The sequence below is a fragment of the Balaenoptera ricei genome, chromosome 10, assembly GCF_028023285.1.
Source record: "Balaenoptera ricei isolate mBalRic1 chromosome 10, mBalRic1.hap2, whole genome shotgun sequence".
NCBI classification, from domain to species: Eukaryota; Metazoa; Chordata; class Mammalia; order Artiodactyla; family Balaenopteridae; genus Balaenoptera; species Balaenoptera ricei.
This window is the reverse complement of record NC_082648.1, coordinates 100,711,629-100,728,980: the sequence shown is the minus strand read 5'-3', so window position 1 is coordinate 100,728,980 and position 17,352 is coordinate 100,711,629. Positions and strand designations below refer to the sequence as shown.

The 17,352-nt window shown below is 47.4% G+C and overlaps 1 long non-coding RNA gene across 1 annotated transcript; it reads right to left on the bottom strand.

Moving 5' to 3' along the window:
• Positions 1-4,373: 4,373 nt before the first annotated feature.
• Positions 4,374-17,326, bottom strand: LOC132373649 (uncharacterized). The gene is made up of 4 exons (XR_009505470.1): positions 17,185-17,326; positions 12,498-12,749; positions 6,762-6,992; positions 4,374-4,637 (listed from the first exon to the last, which is right to left on the bottom strand). It is a non-coding gene; the product is annotated as an uncharacterized LOC132373649 (long non-coding RNA).
• Between the last annotated feature and the right edge of the window lie 26 nt (positions 17,327-17,352).

Genomic DNA, 17,352 nt, shown 5'->3' with positions numbered 1-17,352 from the left:
CTTGCCACGTCTGTTTACAAAGGCCAGGAGCCGCCAAGGCCGGGGGTGAGGCAGGTCGGCCCTGGACACGCGGTGGAGTACAAACGCTTGGGGAGCCGGGCTCTATGCTCTGCCAGCGTGTTGCCCTCCGATGGAATGCAGTGGAAAGCAGTGTCCCTTCGGACCCCTTCCTGGGGTCACAGGGCCCAGTGGTAAACTTTAGAAGGGGCCTGTGTCCGACCCGAGGCCATGACCATGGAGTTCAAGCTGAGGGCGCTTGCCACCGGAAGGCAAGGCTTTGCCCCTGTGAGCACAGGCTGTGCTGAGCACCGGGGCCCAGGGAGGAAAACGGGCACCGGGACGGGGGGCTGCGCCCAGGCAGAGGCAGGCCAGCTGTCGGAGGCCGGGCTTCCAGTGCAGTCTTCTTTCTGCTGCACCCTGTGGCCTCCCTCTCAGAGTGTCTCTGTAAAGAAGGAAAGTCTGGAGCGTGACCGGGCTGCACCGTGTCCCGCTCAGCCAGGAGCCAGGGCCTGGGATGGAGCTAGCGAGGACCTCCGACAGGCCGCGGCCTCGCCCACTGCCACGCCGCTGCTGCCACCAGCCGCGGGACACGCAGACGCTCTGTAGCTTTAGGGTTAACAGACATTCACAATCCCAAGGAACACGGGCGAATCCTCAAACGAACCCCCGTCAACCATTCTGGTCGCCTTTAGGTGGTTTCCTCCTCACCCCAGACCCACGCGTGCCACTAGGGACGAGCGCGCCCTTTGAGAACGGCTGTGGCGCTGAGGGCGTGAGGCCTGGAGGTCCCGGGCTGGGTGGTGAGCAGGTCACGGCGGATTTTACAGTCCACAGCGGGGCTCGGCGCTCAGGAGTTACTCACCGCCGTTACCTGCGTCCTCAGCGGCGGGTTCCCAGCTTGACTGATGCTGCCGTCAGCACCTTCTCTTCCAAAATCCAACTCAAGCGGGGAGGGCGCTGCACTTGGTCATAGCTCAGTGTCAGCTGGGAAGCCCCGTCCAGGCCACACTGCCCCCCACCCCGGTCACAGTCCTTGAAGGCCGGTCACAGTTTCCAGAAAGAGGCCTGTCCTCCGCGTCAAGCCCTTGGTCCTCCCCAGAAATTAGGTGTGTCCTCCAGAATCAGCCCCCAGCAATAGCTACCCAGGGGAGGGCACTGGGAAGGGTTTTGGGTTTGGGTTTTTTTTTAACGCTCTCAGAAAGGATTTTTTTGATCCAGAGAAGACCAGAAAGAGCTCCCATCTCTCCTGAACTCTTTCTGCTGCTCCTTTGGGTGGTTTCCGGCAGTTGCCACCCACATACCCACTAACCTACCCACCCTTTCGGTGGGTCCACCCCGATCCACGGCTCTCGCCACCACTGTGGTCAGACCCTGCCCCGTGTGTCCCGAGCAGAGCAGGACGGGGCAGTGCAGAGGTGGGCCCCGCACCATCTCGAGTGCCAGGGAGCCCGCGATCCAAATTCGCCAGCCGCCCGCTGTCACCATCCAGCCCTCCCTCCCCAGTAAAACCACCTCCCGCGCCATCAGGGGACTCAAAGTCCAGGGGTGGGGTCTTTCCTGAACCTCGTCAGCCCTCAGCCCCATGCTGGGGACCCTGGGGGTCCCACTTATTAAACGCAGAGCTGTTGCCACTCCTTGGGGCCTGGTGGTCCCAGGAGATCTACCCGGGCAACAAAGCTTGTTTCTTCATGTTTCCATGTCGTGGACGCAGGTGGTAGATTGGCTGACACAAGGTGGCTCTTCCACCTGGCTCCAGGTGAAGGTGGAGAGAAAAGGGAAGGCGGATGAGGACTGGCCCAGGTAGGGCCGTTCCTGCGGTGAGTCTTGAAGAAGGACAGAAGCCGAGACGGGTGCAGAAGGCCTGAGCTGCCCAGGGGCTGAGCCAGAAGGAGCACATCCCACTCCTGGACGGGACGTTGGCCTTGAGCAGCCACAGACCCATCCCAGCCAGGGCCTGCCTGGCACGGACCCTCAGGGGCTAGCCAGTTGATAAACTCCAAGGAAAGGAGCTAAGCAACACATTTCTGGAGGCAAAAGCCTGCCCGCTGGCCAGGGCTGAAAGCAGGTGCCAAGGCCTGGCGATTCTGATGAGCTTGGTTCTGGCCCAGCAGAGCATCAGGCTGGGGCGACCGGAGCAGCTCTGCAGAGATAGCAGTGGAGACTGAGGGACCTCTGCCCCGTGGGCCGGGCACCTCCTGGCACACTCTGCTTCCATGGAAATGCGCCCAGGAAAGGGAAGGAATCCGCTCAGGTCTAGTGGCCAAGCCCTCAGTGAGGGAGTGTTGAGGTCGCCTCATCTGCTTCCCCGAACTAGGCTCCTTTTCCCCGATTGTGCCTTGCAGCTGCTCCGTGGTGCTGGCCCACCTCCTCCCCCGGGGCTCTCCGCTTAGGTTCAGACAGCAGGTCGCACCTGCCAGGGGTGGTGGCCTCCTTCCTCAGTCTCTTCCAGCTCTTCGACTCTGCGGTGACAGGCTCGAGGAGGCCGTGGGGCCCGAGGTGGTGGCCTCGGGCAGCTTTCCCTCCTGCCACCCATGGGTTTGGGACACGCAGATAGAGTAGAAATGAGACCCCAGGCCAAGAAGCTTCCAGAGAGCGATGGCCCACAGAGACCCTCTCCCCCGCACCTCTTACAAACCCACCTCTCCTACCTGAACCCTCGTTCTCCCAGAGACACAGCCAAGGTCACCCCTCTTCCACGACAAGAGGCCCCCGCCTGCTGGAGCTGGAGCAGGGGCCTAAGTGACATTTCAGGGGCTGAATAAGACTTCCAGCACCTCCGCCGCCCCAGCTGAAAACTAAGACACTGAACTAAGTTGGGTCATTTAGCAAACGTTTGCTGAGCACCTACTGTGTGCTAGGCTCCTAGAAAGGCAGAGAGACCACAGCCCAGGGGCTGACAGGATGCCCTGGAAAGCCCTCTGGTCACAGAGATAAAGGTGATGGAGGCCTGGGTGGCAGAGCCCAGCGCTCCCATCAGGAGAAGGCCATCCCTCCCTCCCACGCCTCCCAGGACCCCGGGTGGGGTGCAGGGCACTTGCAGGAGGGGCAGAGCAGAGCCTGGTCACCAAGCTACACTTCAAGAAAGACACCTCGAAGGAGAAGCTGCAGCCAGCTGGGCAGAGAGAGAAGCACACGAGCCAAGACTGCGGACCCCAGGAGCCCAGCCAACACGCCCAGGACACCGGTCTCCGCCCTGACGCCTCGCCCGCTGCCAGCACCTGGCACGGTCAGTGCTCCAGAAGGGAGCCTCCTTTCTCGTCACCCAGGGACCGTGGCTGCGTTTGGCTCCTCTACTCCATGCTTGGGGGTTTCGTCAGTCTGGCAAACTGCGCCTTATACCAAGGACCGCTTTCCTCGCCAGAGATACACGTGGTGGCAGCTCAGCCCTTCTGACAAGGGCAACAGCGCCGAGCCGACGTCATTCAGGCCAAAGGCAGAGGGACTCGATGTCTGGGACACTGCCCGTCGCACAGGTGGAGACAGAGCAAGTAGCTCCTGCTCTCCCAGGGCTGCCCCTGCCCCTCAGCGCCCGCACATCACCTGCAGGAGTGAGTCCTGAGCCCTCACCGTGCGCCAGCCACAGGGCCGGCCCGCCTTGCTCCATGGAGACGGCACCCAGGGGCCCAGGCGACACGGGCGTGGCCACACACCCCCTCCTAGCAGCCTGCACGGATGGCCCCCGAGAGCAGGGGGCCTGTGCTTCCCTGAGGCCTCCCAGCCCCTGGATGGTGTCTCTGAAATTGTCTGTCCCCCCAAGTCTCAACAGGAAGCAATGAAGGGCCAGAGGTGCCTCCCCCACCCCCCGCCCCCTGCCAAACCCCCCGGGGCTCAGTCCCATGACATGTGCACATGCTCAGTGCTCTGCAGGCTGGGAGGCCCAGCGACAGGCCCAAGGCGAATTGTTAGGAACTCATGGAATTGAGAATCAAACCCAAGACCGTCTAATCCCTAAGTAGGAAATGTCCCTCTGTGAAATGCTGATCACTGAATTTTACAGATTGGGAAACCCAGCAGGTCAGCCTGGCAGTGGAGGGCCCGGGGTGGGGGGACCTGAAGGAGAGGGCAAGAGGGAGGAGGGGGTGTGGACCTAGTGACCTCCCCACTCTGGAACAAGTGCTAAAAGCTCATTCAGAGAAAGATGGCCTTCTGCCTTCTCCCCGGGTAGACAGGTCACTTCCATTCAAACAGCCTGCCCGGTACGCTGGGCCGCGGCCCGGCGCTCACCCTGGGGGGCTCTGGGTGCCTTGAGCCGAGGCCGGCGCACAGCCCTGCAAGATGCCAAGTGTCCCTCCCCTACCTGCCCTTCTGCCAGCTCCGGGTGTTCCTCAGCGGACAGGCGCGGGGAAAAGCAGGGGAAAAAAGGGAAAGCTGGCTGATGCCAAGTATTTTGTATTTCAGTCCAGAGGCCACGTAGATCTGCAGGGAAACTTCTTATTCCACTGAGCTCAAAACCTTAAACAGTCTGAGTGAGCAGACCCAGCCCATGTGACTCCTGAAACAGGCTGTCTGAACACCACTGGGGGCGGTGCAGGGTTGGGTGGGGGACCGCAGAGCTGACCCTCGTTCTCGCAGCCTTCAGTTTGGGCTTCTGCGAAGGCACTGGCGGTACTGTCCAGGCGCTTTGGCAATCTCTCTGCCTGCAAGGGTGACAAATATCAATGTAACCACATTTTTATTTTAGTTGCCTCAAATATTCAAAGTTTTGTTTTCTCCATCATGTTCATACATATGCATGTAATTAAACATTTGTGAAAAATCACTTTAATAATAAACAGGAAATGAACTTAAATACTGCCCCTTCCTCTCATTCATCAGTGGTTAAGACAGAGGAGGCGGGGGGCGCGGAAGCCGGTGGAAAAGGTAACTGGAATCAGACAGTTTTTTCAGAAATTCCCTGGCTGTATTGAAGACTGAAAGTAAAGGAGCTACAGAAAGCTTCCGGCACACAAAGCAGCAGTGTGAGACGCGCATGTGGAGGACACCCAAAGTTAGGAAACATGTTCCTAAATGAGCCCCCAGAAAGTAAAATTTCCGTGTTTCAAATCCCATTTCTCCTCATGACCGGCATCATGAAAGGAGAGATGTTCCTTTACACAGGGGTCACGGTCAGTGAGCACCGGGGCATCTGGGACCCCTTGAAATTAGACGCACAATCAGTGTTCTTTGTGTGTGTGCGCACGCGTGCCTGTGAGCACACACGCATGCGTTTCTCTGGGAATGTGGCCCATGGCTTTCATCAGATTCGCAAAGAAATCTAGAACCACAAAAAAGCTAATAACCACTGTTCTCCTCAGTAATGTGGAGACCCTCTGGTATCATGCACTCGACAGGAGAAAAAACAATTTTATAAATGACATTAATATCCCAAATTACACAGTAAACACCAGATTTTTTTCTTCGTTTAATGAAGTGATTTAAAAGTCTACGAAACTTCTGAGAATGTACCCAAAAGAATTGAAAGCAGTCTCGAAGAGATATTTGCACACCCATGTTCATAGAGGCATTATTCACGATAGTCAAAAAGTAGAAACGACCCAAGTGTCCATCAATGGATGAAGAGATAAATAAAACAGGTCTATCCATACGATGGAATATGATTCAGCCTTAAAAAGGAGTGAAGTTCTGACACGTGCTACAACATGGATGAACTTTAAAGACACTATGCTGAGGGAAGTACGCCAGTCACAAAAGGACAAACACCATATGATTCCACTTATATGAGTCTCTGGAGGAGTCAAATCCACAGAGACAGAAAGTAGAATAGGGGTCGCCAGGGGCTGGGGAGGAAGGAGAAACAGGGAGTTGGCGTCTAATGGGTACAGCGTTTCAGTCTGGGAAGATGAAAAAGATCTGGAGATGGCTGGAGGTGATGGTTACACAAGAATGTGAATGTCGTTAATGCCACTTAACTATATTTTTTTAAATTAACTTTTATTGGAGTATAGTTGCTTTACAGTGCTGTGTCAGTTTCTGCTGTACAGCAAAGTGAATCAGCCACACGCATACACATATCCACTCTTTTTTGGATTTCCTTCCCATTTAGGTCACCACAGAGCACTGAGTAGAGTTCCCTGCGCTATACAGTAGGTTCTCATTAGTTATCTATTTTATACATAGTAGTGTATATATGTCAACCCCAATCTCCCAGTTCATCCCACCCACCTCTTCCCCTCTTGGTGTCCATATGTTTGTTCTCTACATCTCTGTCTCTATTTCTGCTTTGCAAATAAGTCATCTGTATCATTTTTCTAGATTCCACACGTAAGCGATATTATACGATATTTGTTTTTCTCTTTCTGACTTACTTCACTCTGTATGACAGTCTCTAGGTCCATCCACATCTCTGCAAATTGCACAATTTCGTTCCTTTTTATGGCTGAGTAATATTCCATTGCATATATGTACCACATCTTCTTTATCCATTCTTCTGTTGATGGACATTTAGGTTGCTTCCATGTCCTGGCTATTGTAAATAGTGCTGCAATGAATATTGGGGTGCATGTATCTTTTGGATTAACTGTATTTTTTAAAGGGTTTAAATAGTAAATGTTATATTATGTATCTTTCACCACAGTTTTTTTTTTTAATTTTAAGGAGAAAACAATGATGACATCCTCTGAGAACACAACACTCTTGATATTTCTACCAAAACTCCCATGAAGACACGATCAAAAGATACGGGCTCTTTGGACTGGAAAATGAGCTGAGCGGCAGGGCAGCTCACAAATGCAAGAGAAATGTGGTGGTGAGCGTGGACTTACTTATTCTCCAGATTCCAAAATCCAAGGTGAATTCCAGATTCTACGAGGGCAGAAGGCCCACAGTCCAGCTTGTCCCGGCCGTGCTCTGTGAGCTGCGGAGACCGAGGAGGAGATCCCAGCTCTGCCTCAGTCTGGAACTGGCCTGGTCCACATTACACTGCTCCCAGACTCTCTCCAAACTCTAAGAGAGCATCTTGGCATGTAAAGTGTAGATGCCATCTGTTGCTTTTCCTTTCCATTTTAGGATTAAGAGGTTAAATACATAATATATTTGCACAAATGAAATTCACATTTTAAAGCAGTTGTTCTTAACAAGCAAGCTTCTGGGAGGGTCAGTATAAATAATATTTTGCCAATAGATTGATACCAAAGGAAATTCCCTGGTGGTCCAGGGGTTAGGACACTGCGCTTTCACTGCTGAGGACGCAGGTTTGATCCCTGGTTGGGAAACTAAGATGCCGCATGCCACACGGTGAGGCCAAAAAAAATTTTTAATTAAAAAATTTTTAAAAAAGAAAATTCAGATACCATGGATAAATTCCTAGGAAAACCCTAACTTAACCAAATGACACAGAAGAAATAGAAAATTAGAATCATCTTACCACTAATGATTGAACCTGTAATTTAAAACTTTCCCATAAGTGTGTATGGAAGAGCAAATGGCTAAAATGGCCAAGACCCTTCTGCAGAAGAAGGATAATTTGAAAGAACTAACCCAAGCCAAAATCAAGTGCTACTAAAATCTAGAGAAATGAAAATTGGATGAATTTCGTATAGGGATGAGCACACGGACCTACTGACGATCACTGAGCCTGGAAAGAAACCTGCACACGTTTGGGATGACAGAGGTACATGACATGTCACTGGGGAAGAGCTGACTTTTCAATAAACAATGATGGGAAAATTGCTTATCCATATGTTAAAAAAAAAAAGAAATTGGGTCCCTATCCCATACCTTACCCCCAAAAAATCAATTTCAGATGCATTAAGACTTAAATATGAAAGGAAAACTTGAAAACTTGTAGATCTAGAAAATATATATTTCTGAACTTAAGAGGGAAAGATTTCTTAAACAAGACATTAAAAGTACCAACAATTAAACAAAAGATAGGGACTTCCCTGGTGGCGCGGTGGTTAAGAATCCACCTGCCAATGCAGGGGACACGGGTTTGAGCCCTGGTCTGGGAAGATCCCACATGCTGGGGAGCAACTAAGCCAGTGCGCCACAACTACTGAAGCCTGTGCGCCTAGAGCCCGTGTTCCGCAGCAAGAGAAGCCACCGCAATGAGGAGCCCACGCACGGCAACAAAGAGTAGCCCTCGCTCGACACAACTAGAGAAAGCCCGCGTGCAGCAACAAAGACCCAACACAGCCAAAAAAAATTAATAAAATAAATAAATTTATAAAAAATAATAATAATAAAGAAAATAAACAAGTTTTACTACGTTAAAATTTGAAAGTTCTGGGACTTCACTGGTGGTCCAGTAGGTAAGATTCAGTGCTCCCAATTCAGGGGGCCCGGGTTCGATCCCTGGTCAGGGAACTAGATCCCACATTCATGCCACAACTAAGAAACCCGTATGCTGCAACTAAAAAGATCCTGCATACCTCAATGAAGATCCTGCATCCCGCAACTAAGACTGGGAGCAGCCTAAATAAATAAATATATATATATTTTTTTTTTAATTTTTCATTTATTTATTTTTGGCTGTGTTGGGTCTTCGTTTCTGTGCGAGGGCTTTCTCCAGTTGTGGCGAGTGGGGGCCACTCTTCATCGCGGTGCGCGGGCCTCTCACTGTCACGGCCTCTCCCGTTGCGGAGCACAGGCTCCAGACGCGCAGGCTCAGTAGTTGTGGCTCATGGGCTTAGTTGCTCCGCGGCATGTGGGATCCTCCCAGACCAGGGCTCGAACCCGTGTACCCTGCATTGGCAGGCAGACCCCCAACCACTGCGCCACCAGGGAAGCCCCTAAATAAATATTTTTTTAAATTTTTTGAAAGTTCTCTCCTTTTTTTAAAATATTTATTTATTTATTTAATTTTGGCTGTGTCGGGCCTTAGTTGCAGCACGCAGGATCTTTCATTGCAGTGCGCAGGCTTCTCTCTAGTTGCAGCATGCAGGCTCAGTAGTTGCAGCACACAGGCTTAGTTGCCCCAAGGTGTGGGAGATCTTAGTTCCCCAACCAGGGATTGAACCAGCGACCCCTACATTGTAAGGCAGATTCTTAACCACTGGACTGCCAGGGAAGTCCTGAAAGTTCTCTTCTTGAAAAGATACCATACAGACGAGGCCAGACAGGAGAAGGCATTTGCAACATGGTTAGCTTACAAAGGATTAGTATCCAGATTATGTAAAGAAACCCTACAAACAATAAGAAGAAAAGGCCAGCACCTCAATTTTTAAAAAGAGAGCAAAAGAAGAAACAGGATGGCCAATTAACATTTGAAAAGATGCTCAACCTCATTAATAAAAATAGAAATACAAATGAAGACAACAAAGTCATCCCACTGTGACACTAGGCTGGCAAAAATTAAGTCTGATGTAATAAGAGTCAGAGAGGATACGGATCAACTCTGCTAGGTATAAATGGAGGAGCTCTTACACATGTGTGCCAAGAAACATACAAGAATATTCATATTCTCATGTTTACAAGAGCAAAAAGCTGCAGGTAACCCAAATGTCAATCAGTGGAAGATTGCAGTAGTCACACAATTAAATATTATATAGCTGTGAAATTAATTATTACCTCATGCAACAATAGAGATATATCTTTAAAACATAATGTGCAGGAACAAGACCAGGATGTCTGCTCCCAGCATTGCAGTGGAGGTTCTAGCCAGGACAATTAGGCAAGAAAAAGAAATCAAAGGCATCCAGGTTGGAAAGGAAGTAAAATTATCTCTATTTGCAGATGGCCGGATGTTGTACATAGAAAATCCTAAGGAATCCACAAAGAAGCTATTAGAACTAATAAATAAAATCAGCAAGATTACAGAGTATAAGATCAATAAGCAAAAATCGGTTATATTTCTACACATCAACAATGAATAATCTGAAAATGAAATTAAGAAAAATTCCATTTACAATAGTATTAAAAAGAATAAAATAATTAGCAATAAATTTAACAAAAGAAGTGCAAAACTGGGGAGTCCCCTGGTGGTCTAGTGGTTAGGATCCGGAGCTTTCCCTGCTGTGGCCTGGGTTCAATCCCTGGTTGGGGAACTGAGACCCTGCAAGCCGCTCAGCGCAGGCCAAAAAAAAAAAGTACAAAACTTGTACAAAAACAGGCTGGTGGTTCCTCAGATAGTTCAACTGAAAACACGTATTCACACAAAAATTTATACATGAATGTTCACAGCAGCATTATTCATAATAGCCAAAAAATAGAAACAGCCCAAATGCCCATCAATTTATCAACGGACAAACAAAATGTGGTATACCCCTACAATGGAATACTATTCAGCCATATAAATGAAGTACATGCTAAAATATGAATGAACCTTGAAAACATTATGCTGAGTGAAAGAAGCCAGTCACAAAAGCCACATGTTGTATGGTTCTATTTTTGTGAATGTCCAAAACAGGCAAATCCAGAGACAGAAAGTAGATTAGTGGTTTCCAAGGGCTGAGGGGGAGGGGGTTGGAGGATGGGGATGGGAGATGAGGAGTGACTGCTATTGAGTATAGGGTTTCCTTTTGGTGTGATGGAAGTGTTCTGGAATCAGTCATGGTGATGTTTGCACACCATGCAAGCTTGTGAATACACTAAAACCCACTGAATAGTATACTTTAAAAGTGTGGACTGTCAAGGTTGGTGTGATTCAATAAGAAATATGTATTTGGCCTTTGAGTTCCGTTTGGAGTCTCCAGAGTGCTGTATCTCTCGTATGCTGATGAGATGTCTGGGGGCTCGGGGCCCCTAGACGGCTTCAGGACAGGGGCTGGTCACCAGAAAGACCACAGTGTAATTACAGGGTTGGAACTTTCAGCTCCACCGCCTGACTTATGGCCAACGATTTATTCAATCATGCCTACGTAATGAAACCTCCATAAAAACCCCTAAACAATGGGGTTCAGAGAGCTTCCTAGTCGGTGAACATGAGGAGGTGCTGGGAGGGTGGTACACGCAGGAGGGCACGGAAGCTCCTTCCCTACACCTGGCCCTATGCATCTTGTCCATCTGCCTGTTCCTGAGTTGTATCCTTTATAATAAACCAGTAACAGTAAGCAAAGCTCTTTCCTGAATTCTGTGAACCATCCTAGCAAATTATCGAACCCAAGAAGGGGGTCATGGGAACCCCCCTGTATTTATAGCAGGTTGGTCAGAAGCACAGGTGAGAACCTGGGACACATGACTTGCATCTGTAGCGGGGGAGTCTTGTGGGACTGAGCCCTTAACCTGTCCAACTCCAGGTAGATAGTGTCAGAACTGAATTGAACTATAAATTATAAAGAGTTGGAGAAATGTTTGGTGTGGGGGAAAAAGCACACACATTTGGTGTCAAAAATGTTGTGAGTGGGAATTCCCTGGCGGTCCGGTGGTTAGGACTCCACACTTTCACTGCCGAGGACACAGGTTTGATCCCTGGTCAGGGAACTAAGATCCCTCAAGCTGCACAGCATGTCCAAAAATAAATAAATAAATACAAATTTAAAATGTTGTGAGTGAAAACAGGTCTGAACAAAATAAAACACCATAACACAGAGTGGAAAAAAATATCCCATGGACTTCCCTGGTGGCACAGTGGTTAAGAATCTGCCTGCCAATGCAGGGGACACGGGTTCGAGCCCTGGTCCAGGAAGATCCCACATGCTGCAGAGCAACTAAGCCCGTGCGCCACAACTACTGAGCCTGCGTGCCACAACTACCGAAGCCCGCGCGCCTAGAGCCCGTGCTCCGCAACAAGAGAAGCCACCGCAATGAGGAGCCCGCACACCGCAACAAAGAGTAACCCCCGCTCGACACAACTAGAGAAAGCCCGCGTGCAGCAATGAAGACACAACACAGCCAAAAATAAATAAATAAATAACGCCATTAAATCTGGTCAAAAGTATGGACCATTTAAAAAAAAAAAAAGAATATCCCATAAGTCATAACTCCGTATCTTTAATCTCAAAAACCAACAAAACTAAGCAGTGTACTGTTTAATTAAACATACAATCATATGTAATGAAAGAATTTTTAAAGCATGGAAATAATAAACCTCTAATCCAGTACAATGACTTCTCTTGCCAGGGGATAGAAGGTAAATTAGTGGAGGAAAGCACAGCGGTGTTGTTGGTTAATAACCTACGTAGGGTTTCAGCTATAATTTTGTACGCATTAACTATTTAAAAGGATAACAAAGGGAGAGGCATGGTTTTAACACATTTCCTTAGGAAGATGCCATTGGGAGACAAGCCCACAGTCTCTTGGTCAGCGGTCAGCGCAACCAGCCAACTCTTCCCCCTAGCGTGGAAGCAGATCACTGCCTCTTTGGTTGAGAACAGGCTCTATGGTGCAGGAAAAACACATTTTCTACGAGCACCCTCAGCACAGCTCCTAGCAGGAGAAGCTTTCGGGGACCAAAGGTCACCTTGTGCCTTGGTCATTCTTTCTCCCCCAAACTCTCTCTTTTCCTCTCTTCTTTTCCCTGGGTGGGGGGGTGGGGGGAGTGGTGAGTGAAGCAGAGACGTGACTTTATGTTGATTAGATTGCATATTCATATGATATTTGTCTTTCTCTGTCTGACTTACCTCAGTATGAGACTCTCTAGGTCCATCCATGTTGATGCAAATGGCATTATTTTGTTCTTTTTTATGGCTGAGTAATATTCCACTGTATATATGTACCACATCTTCTTTATGCATTCATCTGTTGATGGGCTTTTAGGTTGCTTCCATGTCTTGGCTACTGTAAATAGTGCTGCAGTGAACATAGGGGTGCATGTATCTTTTTGTATTATAGTTTTCTCCAGATATATGCCCAGGATCGCTTATATGTGGAATCTAAAAAAATGATACAAATGAACTTATTTACAAAACAGAAATAGAGTCACAGATGTAGAAAATATACTTATGGTTACCAGGCGGGAAAGTCAGGGGGAGGGATAAATTGGGAGATTGGGACTGACATATACACACTACTCTATATAAAATAGACAACTAATAAGGACCTATTGTATAGCACAGGGAACTCTACTCAATACTCTGTAATGACCTATATGGGGAAAGAATCTAAAAAAGAGTGGATATATGTATATGTATAACTGATTCACTTTGCTGTACACCTGAAACTAACATGACATTGTAAATCAACTATACTCCAATAAAAAAAAATTTTTTTTTGTTTTTAGGAACTTCCCTGGTGGTCCAGTGGTTAAGACTCTGCACTCCCAATGCAGGGGGCCTGAGTTCAATCCCTGGTCAGGAAACTAGATCTTGTATGCCACAACTAAAGATTCCTCATGCCGCAACTAAAATCCCACAAGTGGCGACAAAGATCCCGCATGCCAGAAGACCCAGCACAGCCAAATAAATAAATAATTTTTTAAACTGCATATTCAGAGGCCCCCTGTGGAGGTAACATTTCAGCTGAGACCTGAAGAATGAGTTGGAATTAACAAGGTGGGAAGAGGGCAAGGGCTCCCAGGCCGAAGGAACAGCGCGTGAAAACCCTGGAGGCAATGGTGAGGCATTGCACTCCTAAAGCTGAAGAAGGCCAGCAAGGTGGGGCTCAAAAATGAGGGGAAGAGTGTGCTGAAAGGAGGCTGAAGAGGTCAGCAGAGCTGGACCATGCAGGACTTTCGAGGTCACATGAAGGGCTGAGTTTTTATTCCTGGGCCCTGGGTAATCACAAAAGATTTCAAGTAGGGATCTGATCCGATTGGGTTTGCATTTGGGGAGAAGAATGAAAAACAGGCCTGCCCTGTCAAAGGGATGGGTCAGAGACATTCACATGACCTGACCAGTGTGAGAGAAAATCTATGAGACTCAGGATCCCTTCCCCAGTGGGACTGGATCCCTGGCAGGATGTAGGCTGGAGCTATCGCAGCTACTTTATCACACAAGAGGGTAGCCTATCAGAGAGGGAAGCCAATGCATAGAAGAGCAGAGCTGAGACAAGGACAGAAAAAGTAGATCCTGGTGATGTTTGTGCCCCTTGATCAAGCTGAACCTGAAGTCCACTAAACTCCTTTGTTATGTGTTATGTGATAGTTCTGGCTGCCATAACAAAATACCACAGACTGGGTAGCTTAAACAACAGAAATTTATTTTCTGGAGACTAGGAAGTCCAAGATCAAGGTGCAGGTTAGCGTTCTCTTCCTGGCTTGCAGGTAGCCACCTTCTCACTCTGTCCTCACTAGGTGAAGAGAGATAATGCTCTGGTATCTATTCCTCTCCTTTTAAGGACACCAGCCTTATTGGTTTAGGGCCCCACCCTTATGGCCTCATTTAACTTTTATCACCTCCTCACAGGTCCTATTTACAAATTCAGTCACATTGGGGGTTAGGGCATCAACATATGAATTTGGGAAGAACACAAACATCCAGTCCATAACTCTGTGGAAGCCAATAAATACCCTTCTTCCTTAAGCCAGTTTGAGTTGGATTTACTGTCCCATGGAGTGGGTAAACTACAGACTGACACAGAGGGGGCGGAAGATGCAGATGCTAAGACAACAGACAGGTTTTCAGCTAGTGCAACATATATTTGCTCATAACAAAATAATTATTGTAAGTATGATATATATCTGCATAGGCATAGACTATAAGGCAAGATAAACAATATAACATAGTTGCTATTAGTGATCAGGCCTGTGAAGTACACAGTTATTCTTACCTAGTTATAAGGTAATATTATGTACTAAATATTCACAGTGAGATCCTGCTGCCCCTGCCTACCTACCTACCACCTGAGTTGTGCCTGTTCTGTGGCCTACAAGATGCAAGAAGCCTCCGGGAAATTACAGAGTTTGTGTGCATGAGTCACATGTAGGAGTTAGAGGCTGAGTGGTCCTGCTGCAGATTGAATAGAGAAGTCTGGACACTTCTGCTGTTCAGAGGGTTTTGTCCCCTCTTGTATGGTATAAATCCACAGCTTTTTATTTATATTTTGTTTACTAGTATTTTTTGTCTTATTGTGCAATAAACCTTTTCGGGAGCAATAAACATTTTTTAAAGTCCACACTTAATTTAAAATTAAGTTTTATATTTCCATTTTTCAGAGTCGGTTATGAAACTGAAACTTCCACAGAATGCCTGTGGACATTTACCTTTCACCCCGGGGGCCAAAGAGATATTAACTGCAAACCAAACCAGATGACACAAATCTCATTCAGAAGTATCACATTGACTTCGAAAGTTAGTAATTATTTTAAGAAGGCTGTGCCCCAAAATGAATTAACATGTGAAGCTGCAGAAGTGGGTTGACATTTCATTCTGTAAATCATGACTCTTCATTTAGATCAAATGATTTTTCATACACTAGCTTCACTCGTTTTTCTAATTCCAAGTTTTCTTGTGTCCATTTCACTGTTAATATGTTGGCTCCACTGGCTGAGGAATTATTCCAGTGTGGATGCCATATTGTTATCAGAGTCATTAGATGCTGTCATTTCTTGCTTCCGATTCATGGAATCAAAATTAAATTTTTGGAAGTTCATTCTATCCAAAGTGCAAAACTAACATTATTGTGAATGCTACTCAGCTAATATAAGTTGAACACCGAAGGCATTTTTTTCTTGCAGTGATAATACTCACATAAAGTTCAACAGGCACAGCATAGGGGGACTAACATTCTTACTAAATTAAGAACCCCTCAGGAATTCCCTGGCAGTCCAGTGGTTAGGACTCTGTGCTTTCACTGCTGAGGGCCTAGGTTCAATCCCTGGTCGGGGAACTAAGATCCCGAGTGCCGAGCTGCACAGCCATTAAAAAAAAAAAGAACCCCATGAAGCAGAAATACACCTGGAATTGGATGTGGTTAATAATTACATCCAAACAAGCTGTAAAATTATATCAATTGAATTAGAAATCATAGTTGTCAAAAATTTACAAATATTTTTTCACAGTTAGAGTAATTGAACTGCAAAATTTTTGTGACAAAGCTGATGTTAGATAGAAAAAAAGCACTTCAGCATTGTAGTAACATGTTTTTCCCTGTAACATGTTTCTTCACCATGTCAATGAAAAAAATTAATCAGTCGATCTAAGAAAGAAATGGAAAATTTTATTTGAGCCAAATTGAGGATTATAACCTGGGAAGTCTTTCAGAGAGCTCTAAGGACTGTCCTGCCTGTTAGAGGTCAAAGCACAGGGATATAAGTTATTGAGACAGAGGGCTATATGTTAAATGACATATTATCTACAGTTTACACAATCCAGATCTACGTGTACAAAACAAGTAGTAGGTCATGGGTCACGGTGGCCTCTTCTAAGATTAAGAAGGAAGGTTATCTCCTAAGGACTAATGATCCTTGATGAGATTAAGAAAGAAGGTTATCTCCCAAGGAGGTTGGGTTAATGTGGATGCACAAAATACACTAAAGGGCAGGGAGAGGGACTTTCCTGACCGGTCCAGTGCTTCCAACGCAGCAGGTGGGGGATCAATCCCTGGTCAGGGAACTAAGACCCCACATGCCATGCGGCAAGGGCAAAAAAAAAGTAAAAAAATTTAAAAATAAATTAAAAAGCGGGGGCGGGGGGGCAGGGAGGAGGACCAAACAGGCAGATAAAAGTTTTATGTTTAAGTTTTTCTTATCTCGCCATAAAATATGAATTTTATTTCATCGTCATCAACTGGAGTTTGGAAGTTTGAGCTTTTGCATAACAACTTAAGTGTCCTAGTCACATTGAACGAGTCTTCTACATTGGTGCATTTTGTTCAAATTCAGCTTAAAAGTTTTAATCAAGGACTTCCCTGGTGGCACAGTGGTTAAGAATCCGCCTGCCAATTCAGGGGACTCGGGTTTGAGCCCTGCTTCAGGAAGATCCCACATGCCGCAGAGCAACTAAGCCCGTGCGCCACAACTACTGAGCCTGCGCTCTAGAGCCCGCGAGCCACAACTACTGAAGCCCGAGTGCCTAGAGCCTGTGCACCACAACGAAGAGTAGCCCCAGCTCACCACAACTAGAGAAAGCCTGTGTGCAGCAACGAAGACCCAATGCAGCCAAAAATAAATAAATAAGTTTTAATCAAAATATTCAGCAACTGAAGCACAAAAAAAAACTTTAGTCTTTGAGCTTTCCATCAAATTACAATTACTGATAAGTTGCAAATGGGAAAACAACGAAACGCATCCCTATGGAAGCAACAGAACTTGAACAATTAGGACGATCAAAGAATGATTTTTGAAATTCTGTAGCTGCACTCTGAGCTTGGGAAGATGTCGGTGCGGGACACCGGTGTCTCTGGGCCTCGGTTTCCCCTTCTGGACACTACCTGGAGTCCCTTCTGGTTCCGACCGCGTGGACGCTGGAAGGCCTCACTCCCGGCATCCCCCGGGGTAACCGCGGGCTGAAAGAGAAAACACCGCCCCCACCAGGCGCGCGTGCGCACACGCCGGACGCCCCAGACCACAAACACACCACCCCCGCGCGCTCACGCACG